At 53.1% G+C, this 19355-nt stretch overlaps 43 non-coding genes across 43 annotated transcripts; 15 read left to right on the forward strand and 28 right to left on the reverse strand.

Annotated features, from left to right (window-relative positions):
- Window positions 1-395: 395 nt before the first annotated feature.
- Trnar-acg (transfer RNA arginine (anticodon ACG)) lies at window positions 396-468 on the forward strand. The gene has a single exon. It is a non-coding gene; the product is annotated as a tRNA-Arg (tRNA).
- A 604-nt stretch (window positions 469-1072) lies between these two features.
- Window positions 1073-1144, reverse strand: Trnad-guc (transfer RNA aspartic acid (anticodon GUC)). Its single transcript has one exon. It is a non-coding gene; the product is annotated as a tRNA-Asp (tRNA).
- A 107-nt stretch (window positions 1145-1251) lies between these two features.
- On the reverse strand, window positions 1252-1343 carry Trnai-uau (transfer RNA isoleucine (anticodon UAU)). The gene is given in 2 exon segments: window positions 1252-1287; window positions 1306-1343. It is a non-coding gene; the product is annotated as a tRNA-Ile (tRNA).
- A 378-nt stretch (window positions 1344-1721) lies between these two features.
- On the forward strand, window positions 1722-1794 carry Trnar-acg (transfer RNA arginine (anticodon ACG)). Its single transcript has one exon. It is a non-coding gene; the product is annotated as a tRNA-Arg (tRNA).
- A 604-nt stretch (window positions 1795-2398) lies between these two features.
- Trnad-guc (transfer RNA aspartic acid (anticodon GUC)) lies at window positions 2399-2470 on the reverse strand. Its single transcript has one exon. It is a non-coding gene; the product is annotated as a tRNA-Asp (tRNA).
- A 107-nt stretch (window positions 2471-2577) lies between these two features.
- On the reverse strand, window positions 2578-2669 carry Trnai-uau (transfer RNA isoleucine (anticodon UAU)). Its single transcript is given in 2 exon segments — window positions 2578-2613; window positions 2632-2669. It is a non-coding gene; the product is annotated as a tRNA-Ile (tRNA).
- Window positions 2670-3047: 378 nt separating this feature from the next.
- Trnar-acg (transfer RNA arginine (anticodon ACG)) lies at window positions 3048-3120 on the forward strand. The gene has a single exon. It is a non-coding gene; the product is annotated as a tRNA-Arg (tRNA).
- A 604-nt stretch (window positions 3121-3724) lies between these two features.
- Window positions 3725-3796, reverse strand: Trnad-guc (transfer RNA aspartic acid (anticodon GUC)). The gene has a single exon. It is a non-coding gene; the product is annotated as a tRNA-Asp (tRNA).
- Window positions 3797-3903: 107 nt separating this feature from the next.
- On the reverse strand, window positions 3904-3995 carry Trnai-uau (transfer RNA isoleucine (anticodon UAU)). The gene is given in 2 exon segments: window positions 3904-3939; window positions 3958-3995. It is a non-coding gene; the product is annotated as a tRNA-Ile (tRNA).
- Window positions 3996-4373: 378 nt separating this feature from the next.
- Window positions 4374-4446, forward strand: Trnar-acg (transfer RNA arginine (anticodon ACG)). Its single transcript has one exon. It is a non-coding gene; the product is annotated as a tRNA-Arg (tRNA).
- A 604-nt stretch (window positions 4447-5050) lies between these two features.
- Trnad-guc (transfer RNA aspartic acid (anticodon GUC)) lies at window positions 5051-5122 on the reverse strand. The gene has a single exon. It is a non-coding gene; the product is annotated as a tRNA-Asp (tRNA).
- A 107-nt stretch (window positions 5123-5229) lies between these two features.
- Trnai-uau (transfer RNA isoleucine (anticodon UAU)) lies at window positions 5230-5321 on the reverse strand. Its single transcript is given in 2 exon segments — window positions 5230-5265; window positions 5284-5321. It is a non-coding gene; the product is annotated as a tRNA-Ile (tRNA).
- Window positions 5322-5699: 378 nt separating this feature from the next.
- Trnar-acg (transfer RNA arginine (anticodon ACG)) lies at window positions 5700-5772 on the forward strand. Its single transcript has one exon. It is a non-coding gene; the product is annotated as a tRNA-Arg (tRNA).
- A 604-nt stretch (window positions 5773-6376) lies between these two features.
- Window positions 6377-6448, reverse strand: Trnad-guc (transfer RNA aspartic acid (anticodon GUC)). The gene has a single exon. It is a non-coding gene; the product is annotated as a tRNA-Asp (tRNA).
- Window positions 6449-6555: 107 nt separating this feature from the next.
- On the reverse strand, window positions 6556-6647 carry Trnai-uau (transfer RNA isoleucine (anticodon UAU)). The gene is given in 2 exon segments: window positions 6556-6591; window positions 6610-6647. It is a non-coding gene; the product is annotated as a tRNA-Ile (tRNA).
- A 378-nt stretch (window positions 6648-7025) lies between these two features.
- On the forward strand, window positions 7026-7098 carry Trnar-acg (transfer RNA arginine (anticodon ACG)). Its single transcript has one exon. It is a non-coding gene; the product is annotated as a tRNA-Arg (tRNA).
- A 604-nt stretch (window positions 7099-7702) lies between these two features.
- Window positions 7703-7774, reverse strand: Trnad-guc (transfer RNA aspartic acid (anticodon GUC)). Its single transcript has one exon. It is a non-coding gene; the product is annotated as a tRNA-Asp (tRNA).
- A 107-nt stretch (window positions 7775-7881) lies between these two features.
- On the reverse strand, window positions 7882-7973 carry Trnai-uau (transfer RNA isoleucine (anticodon UAU)). The gene is given in 2 exon segments: window positions 7882-7917; window positions 7936-7973. It is a non-coding gene; the product is annotated as a tRNA-Ile (tRNA).
- Window positions 7974-8351: 378 nt separating this feature from the next.
- On the forward strand, window positions 8352-8424 carry Trnar-acg (transfer RNA arginine (anticodon ACG)). Its single transcript has one exon. It is a non-coding gene; the product is annotated as a tRNA-Arg (tRNA).
- A 604-nt stretch (window positions 8425-9028) lies between these two features.
- Window positions 9029-9100, reverse strand: Trnad-guc (transfer RNA aspartic acid (anticodon GUC)). The gene has a single exon. It is a non-coding gene; the product is annotated as a tRNA-Asp (tRNA).
- Window positions 9101-9207: 107 nt separating this feature from the next.
- Trnai-uau (transfer RNA isoleucine (anticodon UAU)) lies at window positions 9208-9299 on the reverse strand. Its single transcript is given in 2 exon segments — window positions 9208-9243; window positions 9262-9299. It is a non-coding gene; the product is annotated as a tRNA-Ile (tRNA).
- A 378-nt stretch (window positions 9300-9677) lies between these two features.
- Trnar-acg (transfer RNA arginine (anticodon ACG)) lies at window positions 9678-9750 on the forward strand. The gene has a single exon. It is a non-coding gene; the product is annotated as a tRNA-Arg (tRNA).
- Window positions 9751-10354: 604 nt separating this feature from the next.
- Window positions 10355-10426, reverse strand: Trnad-guc (transfer RNA aspartic acid (anticodon GUC)). Its single transcript has one exon. It is a non-coding gene; the product is annotated as a tRNA-Asp (tRNA).
- A 107-nt stretch (window positions 10427-10533) lies between these two features.
- On the reverse strand, window positions 10534-10625 carry Trnai-uau (transfer RNA isoleucine (anticodon UAU)). Its single transcript is given in 2 exon segments — window positions 10534-10569; window positions 10588-10625. It is a non-coding gene; the product is annotated as a tRNA-Ile (tRNA).
- Window positions 10626-11003: 378 nt separating this feature from the next.
- Trnar-acg (transfer RNA arginine (anticodon ACG)) lies at window positions 11004-11076 on the forward strand. Its single transcript has one exon. It is a non-coding gene; the product is annotated as a tRNA-Arg (tRNA).
- A 604-nt stretch (window positions 11077-11680) lies between these two features.
- Trnad-guc (transfer RNA aspartic acid (anticodon GUC)) lies at window positions 11681-11752 on the reverse strand. The gene has a single exon. It is a non-coding gene; the product is annotated as a tRNA-Asp (tRNA).
- A 107-nt stretch (window positions 11753-11859) lies between these two features.
- Trnai-uau (transfer RNA isoleucine (anticodon UAU)) lies at window positions 11860-11951 on the reverse strand. The gene is given in 2 exon segments: window positions 11860-11895; window positions 11914-11951. It is a non-coding gene; the product is annotated as a tRNA-Ile (tRNA).
- A 378-nt stretch (window positions 11952-12329) lies between these two features.
- On the forward strand, window positions 12330-12402 carry Trnar-acg (transfer RNA arginine (anticodon ACG)). Its single transcript has one exon. It is a non-coding gene; the product is annotated as a tRNA-Arg (tRNA).
- A 604-nt stretch (window positions 12403-13006) lies between these two features.
- Trnad-guc (transfer RNA aspartic acid (anticodon GUC)) lies at window positions 13007-13078 on the reverse strand. Its single transcript has one exon. It is a non-coding gene; the product is annotated as a tRNA-Asp (tRNA).
- A 107-nt stretch (window positions 13079-13185) lies between these two features.
- On the reverse strand, window positions 13186-13277 carry Trnai-uau (transfer RNA isoleucine (anticodon UAU)). Its single transcript is given in 2 exon segments — window positions 13186-13221; window positions 13240-13277. It is a non-coding gene; the product is annotated as a tRNA-Ile (tRNA).
- A 378-nt stretch (window positions 13278-13655) lies between these two features.
- Window positions 13656-13728, forward strand: Trnar-acg (transfer RNA arginine (anticodon ACG)). The gene has a single exon. It is a non-coding gene; the product is annotated as a tRNA-Arg (tRNA).
- A 604-nt stretch (window positions 13729-14332) lies between these two features.
- Trnad-guc (transfer RNA aspartic acid (anticodon GUC)) lies at window positions 14333-14404 on the reverse strand. Its single transcript has one exon. It is a non-coding gene; the product is annotated as a tRNA-Asp (tRNA).
- A 107-nt stretch (window positions 14405-14511) lies between these two features.
- On the reverse strand, window positions 14512-14603 carry Trnai-uau (transfer RNA isoleucine (anticodon UAU)). Its single transcript is given in 2 exon segments — window positions 14512-14547; window positions 14566-14603. It is a non-coding gene; the product is annotated as a tRNA-Ile (tRNA).
- Window positions 14604-14981: 378 nt separating this feature from the next.
- Window positions 14982-15054, forward strand: Trnar-acg (transfer RNA arginine (anticodon ACG)). The gene has a single exon. It is a non-coding gene; the product is annotated as a tRNA-Arg (tRNA).
- Window positions 15055-15658: 604 nt separating this feature from the next.
- Trnad-guc (transfer RNA aspartic acid (anticodon GUC)) lies at window positions 15659-15730 on the reverse strand. Its single transcript has one exon. It is a non-coding gene; the product is annotated as a tRNA-Asp (tRNA).
- Window positions 15731-15837: 107 nt separating this feature from the next.
- On the reverse strand, window positions 15838-15929 carry Trnai-uau (transfer RNA isoleucine (anticodon UAU)). The gene is given in 2 exon segments: window positions 15838-15873; window positions 15892-15929. It is a non-coding gene; the product is annotated as a tRNA-Ile (tRNA).
- A 378-nt stretch (window positions 15930-16307) lies between these two features.
- On the forward strand, window positions 16308-16380 carry Trnar-acg (transfer RNA arginine (anticodon ACG)). The gene has a single exon. It is a non-coding gene; the product is annotated as a tRNA-Arg (tRNA).
- A 604-nt stretch (window positions 16381-16984) lies between these two features.
- Trnad-guc (transfer RNA aspartic acid (anticodon GUC)) lies at window positions 16985-17056 on the reverse strand. The gene has a single exon. It is a non-coding gene; the product is annotated as a tRNA-Asp (tRNA).
- A 107-nt stretch (window positions 17057-17163) lies between these two features.
- On the reverse strand, window positions 17164-17255 carry Trnai-uau (transfer RNA isoleucine (anticodon UAU)). The gene is given in 2 exon segments: window positions 17164-17199; window positions 17218-17255. It is a non-coding gene; the product is annotated as a tRNA-Ile (tRNA).
- A 378-nt stretch (window positions 17256-17633) lies between these two features.
- On the forward strand, window positions 17634-17706 carry Trnar-acg (transfer RNA arginine (anticodon ACG)). The gene has a single exon. It is a non-coding gene; the product is annotated as a tRNA-Arg (tRNA).
- Window positions 17707-18310: 604 nt separating this feature from the next.
- Window positions 18311-18382, reverse strand: Trnad-guc (transfer RNA aspartic acid (anticodon GUC)). The gene has a single exon. It is a non-coding gene; the product is annotated as a tRNA-Asp (tRNA).
- Window positions 18383-18489: 107 nt separating this feature from the next.
- On the reverse strand, window positions 18490-18581 carry Trnai-uau (transfer RNA isoleucine (anticodon UAU)). Its single transcript is given in 2 exon segments — window positions 18490-18525; window positions 18544-18581. It is a non-coding gene; the product is annotated as a tRNA-Ile (tRNA).
- Window positions 18582-18959: 378 nt separating this feature from the next.
- Trnar-acg (transfer RNA arginine (anticodon ACG)) lies at window positions 18960-19032 on the forward strand. Its single transcript has one exon. It is a non-coding gene; the product is annotated as a tRNA-Arg (tRNA).
- The last annotated feature ends 323 nt before the right edge of the window (window positions 19033-19355 follow it).

The following is a 19355-nucleotide window of genomic DNA, read 5'->3' on the forward strand; positions in this document are numbered from 1 at the left end:
CAATTGCGCCACTGGGGCTACGACACAGTGCTCTCAGTTAGCGGTATTCACTTTGCTGCAAACCAGTGGTGGCCACAGAAACATACGATCGCCACCTGATGCCATACTGCGACTTTGGCACTTGACTACCAATGCTTCGTGCTATTCTTGTTTCATATGCTACGCTTACATGCACATCAACCGGCTCTGGTCTCGAGAAAACGCGGGAAAACGCGCGCCTTGCCTTCTGCTACCTGTCGAACAGCGAGAGCAGATGCGTGGCAAGCTCTAAGCTCTGCAGGCGCACTGCGGCCACGCAGCTGGACGAGAGGTACCTTCCTTGGGAGCTTGCTCAGCCATGGAGAACACGTTTCTTCGCTAATTGCACTTGCCTCGTAGAAAGAAATGCTGCCACTGTCCCTGTGGCGCAACGGATAACGCGTCTGACTACGGATCAGAAGATTCCAGGTTCGAATCCTGGCAGGGTCGGCATTGTGTTGGTTGCCGACGCGTAGCTGGGCAGTGGATTTCGTATGTCGCCGCATCGTGGAGTGCTTTGTTACTCCTGTGCATCTCGCAGCTGCATGTCGAGTCGATCGTGGTAAATATCGCAGCCTGGAAGCGTCAGCGTAGCGTCAGTCGAGCAAAGTCGAGACAAGTCAAGCTGAGAGCTGTGGGAGATGATACGCAATTAAGTACAGGCGTGTGAAAGCGACGCAGACAACGCTTTCCAAGTGTCCCACGTCACGTGGCGAAGAGCCAGCGCAACACCGGCCACCAGAGTGGCGCAGTGGAAGCGTGCTGGGCCCATAACCCAGAGGTCCGTGGATCGAAACCACGCTCTGCTAAAATTATTTCTTTTGCAGACTGTGTCGAGCTCGATTATTACGCCCACAGCGTCGGCTGGGGTGCCTTGATTCAGCGTTAACAGCAAACCCAGTAATTCTGAAGTGTGAAGAATGCGAGAACCACTTCCTAAGATGTAGCATTTTTTAAGATTTTGCACCAACTACACTTCTTGATCGCAAAGTTAATGCTCTTACGACCCCCATACGCGCAACACTCGAACAGGTTTGTGAGATAAAAATCGCATCTCCCCGGCGGGGAATCGAAGCCCGGTCTCCCGCGTGACAGGCGGGGATACTAACCACTATACTACCGAGGAAGACGCAGCTAGCGTCTCGAATGCACAATTATGTTACTCAAATAGCTGATACATCTCAAACCTAGCCTCCTGTTGCTGTCAGAGACAGCTGCTAAGAAATGAAAGTATGCCCCAGGTGAGGCTCGAACTCACAACCCCGGCATTGCTCACGGCTACTGCCTTATAAGTACCGTGCGCTAACCAATTGCGCCACTGGGGCTACGACACAGTGCTCTCAGTTAGCGGTATTCACTTTGCTGCAAACCAGTGGTGGCCACAGAAACATACGATCGCCACCTGGTGCCATACTGCGACTTTGGCACCTGACTACCAATGCTTCGTGCTATTCTTGTTTCATATGCTACGCTTACATGCACATCAACCGGCTCTGGTCGTCGAGAAAACGCGGGAAAACGCGCGCCTTGCCTTCTGCTACCTGTCGAACAGCGAGAGCAGATGCGTGGCAAGCTCTAAGCTCTGCAGGCGCACTGCGGCCACGCAGCTGGACGAGAGGTGCCTTCCTTGGGAGCTTGCTCAGCCATGGAGAACACGTTGCTTCGCTAATTGCACTTGCCTCGTAGAAAGAAATGCTGCCACTGGCCCTGTGGCGCAACGGATAACGCGTCTGACTACGGATCAGAAGATTCCAGGTTCGAATCCTGGCAGGGTCGGCATTGTGTTGGTTGCCGACGCGTAGCTGGGCAGTGGATTTCGTATGTCGCCGCATCGTGGAGTGCTTTGTTACTCCTGTGCATCTCGCAGCTGCATGTCGAGTCGATCGTGGTAAATATCGCAGCCTGGAAGCGTCAGCGTAGCGTCAGTCGAGCAAAGTCGAGACAAGTCAAGCTGAGAGCTGTGGGAGATGATACGCAATTAAGTACAGGCGTGTGAAAGCGACGCAGACAACGCTTTCCAAGTGTCCCACGTCACGTGGCGAAGAGCCAGCGCAACACCGGCCACCAGAGTGGCGCAGTGGAAGCGTGCTGGGCCCATAACCCAGAGGTCCGTGGATCGAAACCACGCTCTGCTAAAATTATTTCTTTTGCAGACTGTGTCGAGCTCGATTATTACGCCCACAGCGTCGGCTGGGGTGCCTTGATTCAGCGTTAACAGCAAACCCAGTAATTCTGAAGTGTGAAGAATGCGAGAACCACTTCCTAAGATGTAGCATTTTTTAAGATTTTGCACCAACTACACTTCTTGATCGCAAAGTTAATGCTCTTACGACCCCCATACGCGCAACACTCGAACAGGTTTGTGAGATAAAAATCGCATCTCCCCGGCGGGGAATCGAACCCCTGTCTCCCGCGTGACAGGCGGGGATACTAACCACTATACTACCGAGGAAGACGCAGCTAGCGTCTCGAATGCACAATTATGTTACTCAAATAGCTGATACATCTCAAACCTAGCCTCCTGTTGCTGTCAGAGACAGCTGCTAAGAAATGAAAGTATGCCCCAGGTGAGGCTCGAACTCACAACCCCGGCATTGCTCACGGCTACTGCCTTATAAGTACCGTGCGCTAACCAATTGCGCCACTGGGGCTACGACACAGTGCTCTCAGTTAGCGGTATTCACTTTGCTGCAAACCAGTGGTGGCCACAGAAACATACGATCGCCACCTGATGCCATACTGCGACTTTGGCACTTGACTACCAATGCTTCGTGCTATTCTTGTTTCATATGCTACGCTTACATGCACATCAACCGGCTCTGGTCGTCGAGAAAACGCGGGAAAACGCGCGCCTTGCCTTCTGCTACCTGTCGAACAGCGAGAGCAGATGCGTGGCAAGCTCTAAGCTCTGCAGGCGCACTGCGGCCACGCAGCTGGACGAGAGGTACCTTCCTTGGGAGCTTGCTCAGCCATGGAGAACACGTTTCTTCGCTAATTGCACTTGCCTCGTAGAAAGAAATGCTGCCACTGTCCCTGTGGCGCAACGGATAACGCGTCTGACTACGGATCAGAAGATTCCAGGTTCGAATCCTGGCAGGGTCGGCATTGTGTTGGTTGCCGACGCGTAGCTGGGCAGTGGATTTCGTATGTCGCCGCATCGTGGAGTGCTTTGTTACTCCTGTGCATCTCGCAGCTGCATGTCGAGTCGATCGTGGTAAATATCGCAGCCTGGAAGCGTCAGCGTAGCGTCAGTCGAGCAAAGTCGAGACAAGTCAAGCTGAGAGCTGTGGGAGATGATACGCAATTAAGTACAGGCGTGTGAAAGCGACGCAGACAACGCTTTCCAAGTGTCCCACGTCACGTGGCGAAGAGCCAGCGCAACACCGGCCACCAGAGTGGCGCAGTGGAAGCGTGCTGGGCCCATAACCCAGAGGTCCGTGGATCGAAACCACGCTCTGCTAAAATTATTTCTTTTGCAGACTGTGTCGAGCTCGATTATTACGCCCACAGCGTCGGCTGGGGTGCCTTGATTCAGCGTTAACAGCAAACCCAGTAATTCTGAAGTGTGAAGAATGCGAGAACCACTTCCTAAGATGTAGCATTTTTTAAGATTTTGCACCAACTACACTTCTTGATCGCAAAGTTAATGCTCTTACGACCCCCATACGCGCAACACTCGAACAGGTTTGTGAGATAAAAATCGCATCTCCCCGGCGGGGAATCGAAGCCCGGTCTCCCGCGTGACAGGCGGGGATACTAACCACTATACTACCGAGGAAGACGCAGCTAGCGTCTCGAATGCACAATTATGTTACTCAAATAGCTGATACATCTCAAACCTAGCCTCCTGTTGCTGTCAGAGACAGCTGCTAAGAAATGAAAGTATGCCCCAGGTGAGGCTCGAACTCACAACCCCGGCATTGCTCACGGCTACTGCCTTATAAGTACCGTGCGCTAACCAATTGCGCCACTGGGGCTACGACACAGTGCTCTCAGTTAGCGGTATTCACTTTGCTGCAAACCAGTGGTGGCCACAGAAACATACGATCGCCACCTGGTGCCATACTGCGACTTTGGCACCTGACTACCAATGCTTCGTGCTATTCTTGTTTCATATGCTACGCTTACATGCACATCAACCGGCTCTGGTCGTCGAGAAAACGCGGGAAAACGCGCGCCTTGCCTTCTGCTACCTGTCGAACAGCGAGAGCAGATGCGTGGCAAGCTCTAAGCTCTGCAGGCGCACTGCGGCCACGCAGCTGGACGAGAGGTGCCTTCCTTGGGAGCTTGCTCAGCCATGGAGAACACGTTGCTTCGCTAATTGCACTTGCCTCGTAGAAAGAAATGCTGCCACTGGCCCTGTGGCGCAACGGATAACGCGTCTGACTACGGATCAGAAGATTCCAGGTTCGAATCCTGGCAGGGTCGGCATTGTGTTGGTTGCCGACGCGTAGCTGGGCAGTGGATTTCGTATGTCGCCGCATCGTGGAGTGCTTTGTTACTCCTGTGCATCTCGCAGCTGCATGTCGAGTCGATCGTGGTAAATATCGCAGCCTGGAAGCGTCAGCGTAGCGTCAGTCGAGCAAAGTCGAGACAAGTCAAGCTGAGAGCTGTGGGAGATGATACGCAATTAAGTACAGGCGTGTGAAAGCGACGCAGACAACGCTTTCCAAGTGTCCCACGTCACGTGGCGAAGAGCCAGCGCAACACCGGCCACCAGAGTGGCGCAGTGGAAGCGTGCTGGGCCCATAACCCAGAGGTCCGTGGATCGAAACCACGCTCTGCTAAAATTATTTCTTTTGCAGACTGTGTCGAGCTCGATTATTACGCCCACAGCGTCGGCTGGGGTGCCTTGATTCAGCGTTAACAGCAAACCCAGTAATTCTGAAGTGTGAAGAATGCGAGAACCACTTCCTAAGATGTAGCATTTTTTAAGATTTTGCACCAACTACACTTCTTGATCGCAAAGTTAATGCTCTTACGACCCCCATACGCGCAACACTCGAACAGGTTTGTGAGATAAAAATCGCATCTCCCCGGCGGGGAATCGAACCCCTGTCTCCCGCGTGACAGGCGGGGATACTAACCACTATACTACCGAGGAAGACGCAGCTAGCGTCTCGAATGCACAATTATGTTACTCAAATAGCTGATACATCTCAAACCTAGCCTCCTGTTGCTGTCAGAGACAGCTGCTAAGAAATGAAAGTATGCCCCAGGTGAGGCTCGAACTCACAACCCCGGCATTGCTCACGGCTACTGCCTTATAAGTACCGTGCGCTAACCAATTGCGCCACTGGGGCTACGACACAGTGCTCTCAGTTAGCGGTATTCACTTTGCTGCAAACCAGTGGTGGCCACAGAAACATACGATCGCCACCTGATGCCATACTGCGACTTTGGCACTTGACTACCAATGCTTCGTGCTATTCTTGTTTCATATGCTACGCTTACATGCACATCAACCGGCTCTGGTCGTCGAGAAAACGCGGGAAAACGCGCGCCTTGCCTTCTGCTACCTGTCGAACAGCGAGAGCAGATGCGTGGCAAGCTCTAAGCTCTGCAGGCGCACTGCGGCCACGCAGCTGGACGAGAGGTACCTTCCTTGGGAGCTTGCTCAGCCATGGAGAACACGTTTCTTCGCTAATTGCACTTGCCTCGTAGAAAGAAATGCTGCCACTGTCCCTGTGGCGCAACGGATAACGCGTCTGACTACGGATCAGAAGATTCCAGGTTCGAATCCTGGCAGGGTCGGCATTGTGTTGGTTGCCGACGCGTAGCTGGGCAGTGGATTTCGTATGTCGCCGCATCGTGGAGTGCTTTGTTACTCCTGTGCATCTCGCAGCTGCATGTCGAGTCGATCGTGGTAAATATCGCAGCCTGGAAGCGTCAGCGTAGCGTCAGTCGAGCAAAGTCGAGACAAGTCAAGCTGAGAGCTGTGGGAGATGATACGCAATTAAGTACAGGCGTGTGAAAGCGACGCAGACAACGCTTTCCAAGTGTCCCACGTCACGTGGCGAAGAGCCAGCGCAACACCGGCCACCAGAGTGGCGCAGTGGAAGCGTGCTGGGCCCATAACCCAGAGGTCCGTGGATCGAAACCACGCTCTGCTAAAATTATTTCTTTTGCAGACTGTGTCGAGCTCGATTATTACGCCCACAGCGTCGGCTGGGGTGCCTTGATTCAGCGTTAACAGCAAACCCAGTAATTCTGAAGTGTGAAGAATGCGAGAACCACTTCCTAAGATGTAGCATTTTTTAAGATTTTGCACCAACTACACTTCTTGATCGCAAAGTTAATGCTCTTACGACCCCCATACGCGCAACACTCGAACAGGTTTGTGAGATAAAAATCGCATCTCCCCGGCGGGGAATCGAAGCCCGGTCTCCCGCGTGACAGGCGGGGATACTAACCACTATACTACCGAGGAAGACGCAGCTAGCGTCTCGAATGCACAATTATGTTACTCAAATAGCTGATACATCTCAAACCTAGCCTCCTGTTGCTGTCAGAGACAGCTGCTAAGAAATGAAAGTATGCCCCAGGTGAGGCTCGAACTCACAACCCCGGCATTGCTCACGGCTACTGCCTTATAAGTACCGTGCGCTAACCAATTGCGCCACTGGGGCTACGACACAGTGCTCTCAGTTAGCGGTATTCACTTTGCTGCAAACCAGTGGTGGCCACAGAAACATACGATCGCCACCTGGTGCCATACTGCGACTTTGGCACCTGACTACCAATGCTTCGTGCTATTCTTGTTTCATATGCTACGCTTACATGCACATCAACCGGCTCTGGTCGTCGAGAAAACGCGGGAAAACGCGCGCCTTGCCTTCTGCTACCTGTCGAACAGCGAGAGCAGATGCGTGGCAAGCTCTAAGCTCTGCAGGCGCACTGCGGCCACGCAGCTGGACGAGAGGTGCCTTCCTTGGGAGCTTGCTCAGCCATGGAGAACACGTTGCTTCGCTAATTGCACTTGCCTCGTAGAAAGAAATGCTGCCACTGGCCCTGTGGCGCAACGGATAACGCGTCTGACTACGGATCAGAAGATTCCAGGTTCGAATCCTGGCAGGGTCGGCATTGTGTTGGTTGCCGACGCGTAGCTGGGCAGTGGATTTCGTATGTCGCCGCATCGTGGAGTGCTTTGTTACTCCTGTGCATCTCGCAGCTGCATGTCGAGTCGATCGTGGTAAATATCGCAGCCTGGAAGCGTCAGCGTAGCGTCAGTCGAGCAAAGTCGAGACAAGTCAAGCTGAGAGCTGTGGGAGATGATACGCAATTAAGTACAGGCGTGTGAAAGCGACGCAGACAACGCTTTCCAAGTGTCCCACGTCACGTGGCGAAGAGCCAGCGCAACACCGGCCACCAGAGTGGCGCAGTGGAAGCGTGCTGGGCCCATAACCCAGAGGTCCGTGGATCGAAACCACGCTCTGCTAAAATTATTTCTTTTGCAGACTGTGTCGAGCTCGATTATTACGCCCACAGCGTCGGCTGGGGTGCCTTGATTCAGCGTTAACAGCAAACCCAGTAATTCTGAAGTGTGAAGAATGCGAGAACCACTTCCTAAGATGTAGCATTTTTTAAGATTTTGCACCAACTACACTTCTTGATCGCAAAGTTAATGCTCTTACGACCCCCATACGCGCAACACTCGAACAGGTTTGTGAGATAAAAATCGCATCTCCCCGGCGGGGAATCGAACCCCGGTCTCCCGCGTGACAGGCGGGGATACTAACCACTATACTACCGAGGAAGACGCAGCTAGCGTCTCGAATGCACAATTATGTTACTCAAATAGCTGATACATCTCAAACCTAGCCTCCTGTTGCTGTCAGAGACAGCTGCTAAGAAATGAAAGTATGCCCCAGGTGAGGCTCGAACTCACAACCCCGGCATTGCTCACGGCTACTGCCTTATAAGTACCGTGCGCTAACCAATTGCGCCACTGGGGCTACGACACAGTGCTCTCAGTTAGCGGTATTCACTTTGCTGCAAACCAGTGGTGGCCACAGAAACATACGATCGCCACCTGGTGCCATACTGCGACTTTGGCACCTGACTACCAATGCTTCGTGCTATTCTTGTTTCATATGCTACGCTTACATGCACATCAACCGGCTCTGGTCGTCGAGAAAACGCGGGAAAACGCGCGCCTTGCCTTCTGCTACCTGTCGAACAGCGAGAGCAGATGCGTGGCAAGCTCTAAGCTCTGCAGGCGCACTGCGGCCACGCAGCTGGACGAGAGGTACCTTCCTTGGGAGCTTGCTCAGCCATGGAGAACACGTTTCTTCGCTAATTGCACTTGCCTCGTAGAAAGAAATGCTGCCACTGTCCCTGTGGCGCAACGGATAACGCGTCTGACTACGGATCAGAAGATTCCAGGTTCGAATCCTGGCAGGGTCGGCATTGTGTTGGTTGCCGACGCGTAGCTGGGCAGTGGATTTCGTATGTCGCCGCATCGTGGAGTGCTTTGTTACTCCTGTGCATCTCGCAGCTGCATGTCGAGTCGATCGTGGTAAATATCGCAGCCTGGAAGCGTCAGCGTAGCGTCAGTCGAGCAAAGTCGAGACAAGTCAAGCTGAGAGCTGTGGGAGATGATACGCAATTAAGTACAGGCGTGTGAAAGCGACGCAGACAACGCTTTCCAAGTGTCCCACGTCACGTGGCGAAGAGCCAGCGCAACACCGGCCACCAGAGTGGCGCAGTGGAAGCGTGCTGGGCCCATAACCCAGAGGTCCGTGGATCGAAACCACGCTCTGCTAAAATTATTTCTTTTGCAGACTGTGTCGAGCTCGATTATTACGCCCACAGCGTCGGCTGGGGTGCCTTGATTCAGCGTTAACAGCAAACCCAGTAATTCTGAAGTGTGAAGAATGCGAGAACCACTTCCTAAGATGTAGCATTTTTTAAGATTTTGCACCAACTACACTTCTTGATCGCAAAGTTAATGCTCTTACGACCCCCATACGCGCAACACTCGAACAGGTTTGTGAGATAAAAATCGCATCTCCCCGGCGGGGAATCGAAGCCCGGTCTCCCGCGTGACAGGCGGGGATACTAACCACTATACTACCGAGGAAGACGCAGCTAGCGTCTCGAATGCACAATTATGTTACTCAAATAGCTGATACATCTCAAACCTAGCCTCCTGTTGCTGTCAGAGACAGCTGCTAAGAAATGAAAGTATGCCCCAGGTGAGGCTCGAACTCACAACCCCGGCATTGCTCACGGCTACTGCCTTATAAGTACCGTGCGCTAACCAATTGCGCCACTGGGGCTACGACACAGTGCTCTCAGTTAGCGGTATTCACTTTGCTGCAAACCAGTGGTGGCCACAGAAACATACGATCGCCACCTGGTGCCATACTGCGACTTTGGCACCTGACTACCAATGCTTCGTGCTATTCTTGTTTCATATGCTACTCTTACATGCACATCAACCGGCTCTGGTCGTCGAGAAAACGCGGGAAAACGCGCGCCTTGCCTTCTGCTACCTGTCGAACAGCGAGAGCAGATGCGTGGCAAGCTCTAAGCTCTGCAGGCGCACTGCGGCCACGCAGCTGGACGAGAGGTGCCTTCCTTGGGAGCTTGCTCAGCCATGGAGAACACGTTGCTTCGCTAATTGCACTTGCCTCGTAGAAAGAAATGCTGCCACTGGCCCTGTGGCGCAACGGATAACGCGTCTGACTACGGATCAGAAGATTCCAGGTTCGAATCCTGGCAGGGTCGGCATTGTGTTGGTTGCCGACGCGTAGCTGGGCAGTGGATTTCGTATGTCGCCGCATCGTGGAGTGCTTTGTTACTCCTGTGCATCTCGCAGCTGCATGTCGAGTCGATCGTGGTAAATATCGCAGCCTGGAAGCGTCAGCGTAGCGTCAGTCGAGCAAAGTCGAGACAAGTCAAGCTGAGAGCTGTGGGAGATGATACGCAATTAAGTACAGGCGTGTGAAAGCGACGCAGACAACGCTTTCCAAGTGTCCCACGTCACGTGGCGAAGAGCCAGCGCAACACCGGCCACCAGAGTGGCGCAGTGGAAGCGTGCTGGGCCCATAACCCAGAGGTCCGTGGATCGAAACCACGCTCTGCTAAAATTATTTCTTTTGCAGACTGTGTCGAGCTCGATTATTACGCCCACAGCGTCGGCTGGGGTGCCTTGATTCAGCGTTAACAGCAAACCCAGTAATTCTGAAGTGTGAAGAATGCGAGAACCACTTCCTAAGATGTAGCATTTTTTAAGATTTTGCACCAACTACACTTCTTGATCGCAAAGTTAATGCTCTTACGACCCCCATACGCGCAACACTCGAACAGGTTTGTGAGATAAAAATCGCATCTCCCCGGCGGGGAATCGAACCCCGTTCTCCCGCGTGACAGGCGGGGATACTAACCACTATACTACCGAGGAAGACGCAGCTAGCGTCTCGAATGCACAATTATGTTACTCAAATAGCTGATACATCTCAAACCTAGCCTCCTGTTGCTGTCAGAGACAGCTGCTAAGAAATGAAAGTATGCCCCAGGTGAGGCTCGAACTCACAACCCCGGCATTGCTCACGGCTACTGCCTTATAAGTACCGTGCGCTAACCAATTGCGCCACTGGGGCTACGACACAGTGCTCTCAGTTAGCGGTATTCACTTTGCTGCAAACCAGTGGTGGCCACAGAAACATACGATCGCCACCTGATGCCATACTGCGACTTTGGCACTTGACTACCAATGCTTCGTGCTATTCTTGTTTCATATGCTACGCTTACATGCACATCAACCGGCTCTGGTCGTCGAGAAAACGCGGGAAAACGCGCGCCTTGCCTTCTGCTACCTGTCGAACAGCGAGAGCAGATGCGTGGCAAGCTCTAAGCTCTGCAGGCGCACTGCGGCCACGCAGCTGGACGAGAGGTACCTTCCTTGGGAGCTTGCTCAGCCATGGAGAAGACGTTTCTTCGCTAATTGCACTTGCCTCGTAGAAAGAAATGCTGCCACTGTCCCTGTGGCGCAACGGATAACGCGTCTGACTACGGATCAGAAGATTCCAGGTTCGAATCCTGGCAGGGTCGGCATTGTGTTGGTTGCCGACGCGTAGCTGGGCAGTGGATTTCGTATGTCGCCGCATCGTGGAGTGCTTTGTTACTCCTGTGCATCTCGCAGCTGCATGTCGAGTCGATCGTGGTAAATATCGCAGCCTGGAAGCGTCAGCGTAGCGTCAGTCGAGCAAAGTCGAGACAAGTCAAGCTGAGAGCTGTGGGAGATGATACGCAATTAAGTACAGGCGTGTGAAAGCGACGCAGACAACGCTTTCCAAGTGTCCCACGTCACGTGGCGAAGAGCCAGCGCAACACCGGCCACCAGAGTGGCGCAGTGGAAGCGTGCTGGGCCCATAACCCAGAGGTCCGTGGATCGAAACCACGCTCTGCTAAAATTATTTCTTTTGCAGACTGTGTCGAGCTCGATTATTACGCCCACAGCGTCGGCTGGGGTGCCTTGATTCAGCGTTAACAGCAAACCCAGTAATTCTGAAGTGTGAAGAATGCGAGAACCACTTCCTAAGATGTAACATTTTTTAAGATTTTGCACCAACTACACTTCTTGATCGCAAAGTTAATGCTCTTACGACCCCCATACGCGCAACACTCGAACAGGTTTGTGAGATAAAAATCGCATCTCCCCGGCGGGGAATCGAAGCCCGGTCTCCCGCGTGACAGGCGGGGATACTAACCACTATACTACCGAGGAAGACGCAGCTAGCGTCTCGAATGCACAATTATGTTACTCAAATAGCTGATACATCTCAAACCTAGCCTCCTGTTGCTGTCAGAGACAGCTGCTAAGAAATGAAAGTATGCCCCAGGTGAGGCTCGAACTCACAACCCCGGCATTGCTCACGGCTACTGCCTTATAAGTACCGTGCGCTAACCAATTGCGCCACTGGGGCTACGACACAGTGCTCTCAGTTAGCGGTATTAACTTTGCTGCAAACCAGTGGTGGCCACAGAAACATACGATCGCCACCTGGTGCCATACTGCGACTTTGGCACCTGACTACCAATGCTTCGTGCTATTCTTGTTTCATATGCTACGCTTACATGCACATCAACCGGCTCTGGTCGTCGAGAAAACGCGGGAAAACGCGCGCCTTGCCTTCTGCTACCTGTCGAACAGCGAGAGCAGATGCGTGGCAAGCTCTAAGCTCTGCAGGCGCACTGCGGCCACGCAGCTGGACGAGAGGTGCCTTCCTTGGGAGCTTGCTCAGCCATGGAGAACACGTTGCTTCGCTAATTGCACTTGCCTCGTAGAAAGAAATGCTGCCACTGGCCCTGTGGCGCAACGGATAACGCGTCTGACTACGGATCAGAAGATTCCAGGTTCGAATCCTGGCAGGGTCGGCATTGTGTTGGTTGCCGACGCGTAGCTGGGCAGTGGATTTCGTATGTCGCCGCATCGTGGAGTGCTTTGTTACTCCTGTGCATCTCGCAGCTGCATGTCGAGTCGATCGTGGTAAATATCGCAGCCTGGAAGCGTCAGCGTAGCGTCAGTCGAGCAAAGTCGAGACAAGTCAAGCTGAGAGCTGTGGGAGATGATACGCAATTAAGTACAGGCGTGTGAAAGCGACGCAGACAACGCTTTCCAAGTGTCCCACGTCACGTGGCGAAGAGCCAGCGCAACACCGGCCACCAGAGTGGCGCAGTGGAAGCGTGCTGGGCCCATAACCCAGAGGTCCGTGGATCGAAACCACGCTCTGCTAAAATTATTTCTTTTGCAGACTGTGTCGAGCTCGATTATTACGCCCACAGCGTCGGCTGGGGTGCCTTGATTCAGCGTTAACAGCAAACCCAGTAATTCTGAAGTGTGAAGAATGCGAGAACCACTTCCTAAGATGTAGCATTTTTTAAGATTTTGCACCAACTACACTTCTTGATCGCAAAGTTAATGCTCTTACGACCCCCATACGCGCAACACTCGAACAGGTTTGTGAGATAAAAATCGCATCTCCCCGGCGGGGAATCGAACCCCGTTCTCCCGCGTGACAGGCGGGGATACTAACCACTATACTACCGAGGAAGACGCAGCTAGCGTCTCGAATGCACAATTATGTTACTCAAATAGCTGATACATCTCAAACCTAGCCTCCTGTTGCTGTCAGAGACAGCTGCTAAGAAATGAAAGTATGCCCCAGGTGAGGCTCGAACTCACAACCCCGGCATTGCTCACGGCTACTGCCTTATAAGTACCGTGCGCTAACCAATTGCGCCACTGGGGCTACGACACAGTGCTCTCAGTTAGCGGTATTCACTTTGCTGCAAACCAGTGGTGGCCACAGAAACATACGATCGCCACCTGATGCCATACTGCGACTTTGGCACTTGACTACCAATGCTTCGTGCTATTCTTGTTTCATATGCTACGCTTACATGCACATCAACCGGCTCTGGTCGTCGAGAAAACGCGGGAAAACGCGCGCCTTGCCTTCTGCTACCTGTCGAACAGCGAGAGCAGATGCGTGGCAAGCTCTAAGCTCTGCAGGCGCACTGCGGCCACGCAGCTGGACGAGAGGTACCTTCCTTGGGAGCTTGCTCAGCCATGGAGAACACGTTTCTTCGCTAATTGCACTTGCCTCGTAGAAAGAAATGCTGCCACTGTCCCTGTGGCGCAACGGATAACGCGTCTGACTACGGATCAGAAGATTCCAGGTTCGAATCCTGGCAGGGTCGGCATTGTGTTGGTTGCCGACGCGTAGCTGGGCAGTGGATTTCGTATGTCGCCGCATCGTGGAGTGCTTTGTTACTCCTGTGCATCTCGCAGCTGCATGTCGAGTCGATCGTGGTAAATATCGCAGCCTGGAAGCGTCAGCGTAGCGTCAGTCGAGCAAAGTCGAGACAAGTCAAGCTGAGAGCTGTGGGAGATGATACGCAATTAAGTACAGGCGTGTGAAAGCGACGCAGACAACGCTTTCCAAGTGTCCCACGCCACGTGGCGAAGAGCCAGCGCAACACCGGCCACCAGAGTGGCGCAGTGGAAGCGTGCTGGGCCCATAACCCAGAGGTCCGTGGATCGAAACCACGCTCTGCTAAAATTATTTCTTTTGCAGACTGTGTCGAGCTCGATTATTACGCCCACAGCGTCGGCTGGGGTGCCTTGATTCAGCGTTAACAGCAAACCCAGTAATTCTGAAGTGTGAAGAATGCGAGAACCACTTCCTAAGATGTAGCATTTTTTAAGATTTTGCACCAACTACACTTCTTGATCGCAAAGTTAATGCTCTTACGACCCCCATACGCGCAACACTCGAACAGGTTTGTGAGATAAAAATCGCATCTCCCCGGCGGGGAATCGAAGCCCGGTCTCCCGCGTGACAGGCGGGGATACTAACCACTATACTACCGAGGAAGACGCAGCTAGCGTCTCGAATGCACAATTATGTTACTCAAATAGCTGATACATCTCAAACCTAGCCTCCTGTTGCTGTCAGAGACAGCTGCTAAGAAATGAAAGTATGCCCCAGGTGAGGCTCGAACTCACAACCCCGGCATTGCTCACGGCTACTGCCTTATAAGTACCGTGCGCTAACCAATTGCGCCACTGGGGCTACGACACAGTGCTCTCAGTTAGCGGTATTCACTTTGCTGCAAACCAGTGGTGGCCACAGAAACATACGATCGCCACCTGGTGCCATACTGCGACTTTGGCACCTGACTACCAATGCTTCGTGCTATTCTTGTTTCATATGCTACGCTTACATGCACATCAACCGGCTCTGGTCGTCGAGAAAACGCGGGAAAACGCGCGCCTTGCCTTCTGCTACCTGTCGAACAGCGAGAGCAGATGCGTGGCAAGCTCTAAGCTCTGCAGGCGCACTGCGGCCACGCAGCTGGACGAGAGGTGCCTTCCTTGGGAGCTTGCTCAGCCATGGAGAACACGTTGCTTCGCTAATTGCACTTGCCTCGTAGAAAGAAATGCTGCCACTGGCCCTGTGGCGCAACGGATAACGCGTCTGACTACGGATCAGAAGATTCCAGGTTCGAATCCTGGCAGGGTCGGCATTGTGTTGGTTGCCGACGCGTAGCTGGGCAGTGGATTTCGTATGTCGCCGCATCGTGGAGTGCTTTGTTACTCCTGTGCATCTCGCAGCTGCATGTCGAGTCGATCGTGGTAAATATCGCAGCCTGGAAGCGTCAGCGTAGCGTCAGTCGAGCAAAGTCGAGACAAGTCAAGCTGAGAGCTGTGGGAGATGATACGCAATTAAGTACAGGCGTGTGAAAGCGACGCAGACAACGCTTTCCAAGTGTCCCACGTCACGTGGCGAAGAGCCAGCGCAACACCGGCCACCAGAGTGGCGCAGTGGAAGCGTGCTGGGCCCATAACCCAGAGGTCCGTGGATCGAAACCACGCTCTGCTAAAATTATTTCTTTTGCAGACTGTGTCGAGCTCGATTATTACGCCCACAGCGTCGGCTGGGGTGCCTTGATTCAGCGTTAACAGCAAACCCAGTAATTCTGAAGTGTGAAGAATGCGAGAACCACTTCCTAAGATGTAGCATTTTTTAAGATTTTGCACCAACTACACTTCTTGATCGCAAAGTTAATGCTCTTACGACCCCCATACGCGCAACACTCGAACAGGTTTGTGAGATAAAAATCGCATCTCCCCGGCGGGGAATCGAAGCCCGGTCTCCCGCGTGACAGGCGGGGATACTAACCACTATACTACCGAGGAAGACGCAGCTAGCGTCTCGAATGCACAATTATGTTACTCAAATAGCTGATACATCTCAAACCTAGCCTCCTGTTGCTGTCAGAGACAGCTGCTAAGAAATGAAAGTATGCCCCAGGTGAGGCTCGAACTCACAACCCCGGCATTGCTCACGGCTACTGCCTTATAAGTACCGTGCGCTAACCAATTGCGCCACTGGGGCTACGACACAGTGCTCTCAGTTAGCGGTATTCACTTTGCTGCAAACCAGTGGTGGCCACAGAAACATACGATCGCCACCTGGTGCCATACTGCGACTTTGGCACCTGACTACCAATGCTTCGTGCTATTCTTGTTTCATATGCTACGCTTACATGCACATCAACCGGCTCTGGTCGTCGAGAAAACGCGGGAAAACGCGCGCCTTGCCTTCTGCTACCTGTCGAACAGCGAGAGCAGATGCGTGGCAAGCTCTAAGCTCTGCAGGCGCACTGCGGCCACGCAGCTGGACGAGAGGTGCCTTCCTTGGGAGCTTGCTCAGCCATGGAGAACACGTTGCTTCGCTAATTGCACTTGCCTCGTAGAAAGAAATGCTGCCACTGGCCCTGTGGCGCAACGGATAACGCGTCTGACTACGGATCAGAAGATTCCAGGTTCGAATCCTGGCAGGGTCGGCATTGTGTTGGTTGCCGACGCGTAGCTGGGCAGTGGATTTCGTATGTCGCCGCATCGTGGAGTGCTTTGTTACTCCTGTGCATCTCGCAGCTGCATGTCGAGTCGATCGTGGTAAATATCGCAGCCTGGAAGCGTCAGCGTAGCGTCAGTCGAGCAAAGTCGAGACAAGTCAAGCTGAGAGCTGTGGGAGATGATACGCAATTAAGTACAGGCGTGTGAAAGCGACGCAGACAACGCTTTCCAAGTGTCCCACGTCACGTGGCGAAGAGCCAGCGCAACACCGGCCACCAGAGTGGCGCAGTGGAAGCGTGCTGGGCCCATAACCCAGAGGTCCGTGGATCGAAACCACGCTCTGCTAAAATTATTTCTTTTGCAGACTGTGTCGAGCTCGATTATTACGCCCACAGCGTCGGCTGGGGTGCCTTGATTCAGCGTTAACAGCAAACCCAGTAATTCTGAAGTGTGAAGAATGCGAGAACCACTTCCTAAGATGTAGCATTTTTTAAGATTTTGCACCAACTACACTTCTTGATCGCAAAGTTAATGCTCTTACGACCCCCATACGCGCAACACTCGAACAGGTTTGTGAGATAAAAATCGCATCTCCCCGGCGGGGAATCGAACCCCGGTCTCCCGCGTGACAGGCGGGGATACTAACCACTATACTACCGAGGAAGACGCAGCTAGCGTCTCGAATGCACAATTATGTTACTCAAATAGCTGATACATCTCAAACCTAGCCTCCTGTTGCTGTCAGAGACAGCTGCTAAGAAATGAAAGTATGCCCCAGGTGAGGCTCGAACTCACAACCCCGGCATTGCTCACGGCTACTGCCTTATAAGTACCGTGCGCTAACCAATTGCGCCACTGGGGCTACGACACAGTGCTCTCAGTTAGCGGTATTCACTTTGCTGCAAACCAGTGGTGGCCACAGAAACATACGATCGCCACCTGATGCCATACTGCGACTTTGGCACTTGACTACCAATGCTTCGTGCTATTCTTGTTTCATATGCTACGCTTACATGCACATCAACCGGCTCTGGTCGTCGAGAAAACGCGGGAAAACGCGCGCCTTGCCTTCTGCTACCTGTCGAACAGCGAGAGCAGATGCGTGGCAAGCTCTAAGCTCTGCAGGCGCACTGCGGCCACGCAGCTGGACGAGAGGTACCTTCCTTGGGAGCTTGCTCAGCCATGGAGAACACGTTTCTTCGCTAATTGCACTTGCCTCGTAGAAAGAAATGCTGCCACTGTCCCTGTGGCGCAACGGATAACGCGTCTGACTACGGATCAGAAGATTCCAGGTTCGAATCCTGGCAGGGTCGGCATTGTGTTGGTTGCCGACGCGTAGCTGGGCAGTGGATTTCGTATGTCGCCGCATCGTGGAGTGCTTTGTTACTCCTGTGCATCTCGCAGCTGCATGTCGAGTCGATCGTGGTAAATATCGCAGCCTGGAAGCGTCAGCGTAGCGTCAGTCGAGCAAAGTCGAGACAAGTCAAGCTGAGAGCTGTGGGAGATGATACGCAATTAAGTACAGGCGTGTGAAAGCGACGCAGACAACGCTTTCCAAGTGTCCCACGTCACGTGGCGAAGAGCCAGCGCAACACCGGCCACCAGAGTGGCGCAGTGGAAGCGTGCTGGGCCCATAACCCAGAGGTCCGTGGATCGAAACCACGCTCTGCTAAAATTATTTCTTTTGCAGACTGTGTCGAGCTCGATTATTACGCCCACAGCGTCGGCTGGGGTGCCTTGATTCAGCGTTAACAGCAAACCCAGTAATTCTGAAGTGTGAAGAATGCGAGAACCACTTCCTAAGATGTAACATTTTTTAAGATTTTGCACCAACTACACTTCTTGATCGCAAAGTTAATGCTCTTACGACCCCCATACGCGCAACACTCGAACAGGTTTGTGAGATAAAAATCGCATCTCCCCGGCGGGGAATCGAAGCCCGGTCTCCCGCGTGACAGGCGGGGATACTAACCACTATACTACCGAGGAAGACGCAGCTAGCGTCTCGAATGCACAATTATGTTACTCAAATAGCTGATACATCTCAAACCTAGCCTCCTGTTGCTGTCAGAGACAGCTGCTAAGAAATGAAAGTATGCCCCAGGTGAGGCTCGAACTCACAACCCCGGCATTGCTCACGGCTACTGCCTTATAAGTACCGTGCGCTAACCAATTGCGCCACTGGGGCTACGACACAGTGCTCTCAGTTAGCAGTATTAACTTTGCTGCAAACCAGTGGTGGCCACAGAAACATACGATCGCCACCTGGTGCCATACTGCGACTTTGGCACCTGACTACCAATGCTTCGTGCTATTCTTGTTTCATATGCTACGCTTACATGCACATCAACCGGCTCTGGTCGTCGAGAAAACGCGGGAAAACGCGCGCCTTGCCTTCTGCTACCTGTCGAACAGCGAGAGCAGATGCGTGGCAAGCTCTAAGCTCTGCAGGCGCACTGCGGCCACGCAGCTGGACGAGAGGTGCCTTCCTTGGGAGCTTGCTCAGCCATGGAGAACACGTTGCTTCGCTAATTGCACTTGCCTCGTAGAAAGAAATGCTGCCACTGGCCCTGTGGCGCAACGGATAACGCGTCTGACTACGGATCAGAAGATTCCAGGTTCGAATCCTGGCAGGGTCGGCATTGTGTTGGTTGCCGACGCGTAGCTGGGCAGTGGATTTCGTATGTCGCCGCATCGTGGAGTGCTTTGTTACTCCTGTGCATCTCGCAGCTGCATGTCGAGTCGATCGTGGTAAATATCGCAGCCTGGAAGCGTCAGCGTAGCGTCAGTCGAGCAAAGTCGAGACAAGTCAAGCTGAGAGCTGTGGGAGATGATACGCAATTAAGTACAGGCGTGTGAAAGCGACGCAGACAACGCTTTCCAAGTGTCCCACGTCACGTGGCGAAGAGCCAGCGCAACACCGGCCACCAGAGTGGCGCAGTGGAAGCGTGCTGGGCCCATA

The sequence above is a fragment of the Schistocerca serialis genome, chromosome 9 (assembly GCF_023864345.2).
Source record: "Schistocerca serialis cubense isolate TAMUIC-IGC-003099 chromosome 9, iqSchSeri2.2, whole genome shotgun sequence".
NCBI classification, from domain to species: domain Eukaryota; kingdom Metazoa; phylum Arthropoda; class Insecta; order Orthoptera; family Acrididae; genus Schistocerca; species Schistocerca serialis.